At 37.4% G+C, this 2,346-nt stretch overlaps 1 protein-coding gene across 6 annotated transcripts in view; it reads left to right on the top strand.

Moving 5' to 3' along the window:
* Window positions 1-1,618, top strand: part of MEIS2 (Meis homeobox 2) — a 175,884-nt gene extending 174,266 nt beyond the window's left edge. For all 6 annotated transcript variants that reach the window (XM_075754105.1, XM_075754102.1, XM_075754100.1 and 3 more), the window contains exon 13: window positions 233-1,618. The gene's annotated coding sequence lies outside the window, so the exon portion shown is untranslated. The remainder of the gene's footprint in view (window positions 1-232) is intronic.
* The last annotated feature ends 728 nt before the right edge of the window (window positions 1,619-2,346 follow it).

The raw sequence follows: 2,346 nt of genomic DNA, 5'->3' as shown, positions 1-2,346 counted from the left end.
TGATACTCAGTTGCGCTCAATATTTAGTTCTGTTATGTGCATTATCCTGCTGAATGATCAAATTAAATGCAAACTAGAATTTGAATGTCTGCAAACATTGGCAAGAATCTGCAGCTAATTTTAGATGGAAGATTTGCAGTGTCTGTTGTTTTTCCTGTTCATTTTAGATGGGTAAATTGTAAAAACGTTGAGGAATCTGACCTGCTTTTTTTTTTCCCCCCTTTTTGTCTAGGTTTGCAAGGCATGCCAGGGGACTACGTATCTCAGGGTGGTCCTATGGGTATGAGTATGGCACAGCCAAGTTACACTCCTCCCCAGATGACCCCACACCCTACTCAGTTAAGACATGGACCCCCAATCCATTCATATTTGCCAAGTCACCCCCATCACCCAGCCATGATGATGCACGGAGGACCCCCTACCCACCCTGGAATGACCATGTCAGCACAGAGCCCCACAATGTTAAATTCTGTAGACCCCAATGTTGGTGGACAGGTTATGGACATTCATGCCCAATAGTATAAGGGAACTCAAGGGAAAAACAAACAAAAAAAGATACAAAACAAAAACAAAAACTATTTTAAGACTTTTGAACTTTGACCAGATGTTGACACTTAATACGAAATTCCAGACAGCTGTGATTATTTTTTACTTTTTGTCATTTTTCATCAACAACAGAGGACCAACGAAACAAGAACACAAATGTGAAATCATGGGCTCACTGAAATGAATATGTCCATGTACAGATCCTCTGGAAAAAAAAAAAGACTCCAAGAGTTATAACTACTGTAGTATAAACATAGGAACTAAGTTAACTTGTACATTTCTGTTGATCACTCCGTTACGTTGCCTCAAATAGTTTTAGAAGAAAAAAAATCCTTGTTTTCCACACTATGTGTGTTGTTCCCAAAAGAATGACTGTTTTGGTTCAGCAGTGAAGTCACTATCCATGAAAGACCTGTTTTGGCCAGTGAGAAAAGAACTACCCTGGAGATGAAGACGAAAAGTCTTGCTGGGTCTCTCATCACTCAGAAGACTGTTCCAAGAAGGCCTTGCCATTCCCTCGTTTTGTTCCTTCATAAAATGTGTCCTTTAGTTTCAAACAGATCTTTATAGTTTGTGCTTCATTAAGTCTCTCCCCATTCCTCCCCAATCTATTTTTTTTTTTTTTTGGGACTCTTCTTCAAAGAGCTTGCAGGTGAAGATTTAAAAGACAGAACAGACAGAGCAGGAGCTTCTTCCAGTAGTTCTGAGCCTTGGCTTTGGACAAAACAAAACTAAAAGTTGGGCAGCTTTCCTCAATGAAAGAAGTTACTAACGGTCTTTGCACCAAACCTAGGACTTTATCATGAACTCAAAGCTTGGGAAAAAAAAGCAAGAGAATACTGTAACAAACTTCGTACAGAGTTCGGTCTATTAATTGTTTCATGTTAGATATTCTATGTGTTTACCTCAATTGAAAAAAAAAAAAGAATGTTTTTGCTAGTATCAGATCTGCTGTGGAATTGGTATTGTATGTCCATGAATTCTTCCTTTCTCAGCACGTGTTCCTCACTAGAAGAAAATGCTGTTACCTTTAAGCTTTGTCAAAATTTACATTAAAATACTTGTATGAGGACTGTGACGTTATGTTTTAAAAAGAAAAAAAAAGGTGTTAAGTCACAAAATGCGGTAATAAATATTTCATTTTTGATTTTTTGTTAGGCTTTTGTGTTTTTAATCATGCTTAGGAGAGACTGAATGAAGTTATCGGGAGAGATGTCTCAAATACATTTCTTACCAACATTGAGAAGAAAGGTTGGAAAAATCAGAAACAAGCTTATCAGCAGCATTAACAGAATAATTGGATAAAAGAACATCTGAGGTCATATATTTCTGCTGATTATCAATATTATATTTATGCCAGATTAAACAAAATTTGAAATGTGCTTTCACCAGCTTGCATTTCAGAAGCTGTGTCTTAATATCTGTACTATCTCCTAATAACATAGAAACTGGGTGTGAGTTGTGAAGGCCCAGAGAGGAGACCAGTCAGCCATATGTGTTAAGTGTATGTGTATGTGCATCCATAAACACCACAGACCTCAACTCCGGCTATTTAGCTCAGAAGTGAAGAAGGGTTGTAACGCAGGAGTAGGTTTGGAAGTTCTAGGAGGAGAAAAGCAGCTTTGAGTTTAATGAGGGCTTTACTTGTGTGAGGATTGCATAATCTAGCTTTTGAGATGGTTTTACTGCTTTTTCTTGTCTTCGGTTGTTTTCAGAAGGGGGAAAAAAAAAAAAAAGACCATCAACTAATGAGGGAAAATGTTAATTTGACATTTTGTATATAAATAGATAGTGCAGAAT

The sequence above is a fragment of the Balearica regulorum genome, chromosome 5 (genome assembly GCF_011004875.1).
Source record: "Balearica regulorum gibbericeps isolate bBalReg1 chromosome 5, bBalReg1.pri, whole genome shotgun sequence".
In the NCBI taxonomy this organism is placed as follows: domain Eukaryota; kingdom Metazoa; phylum Chordata; class Aves; order Gruiformes; family Gruidae; genus Balearica; species Balearica regulorum.
This window is presented reverse-complemented; position numbering and strand designations above follow the sequence as displayed.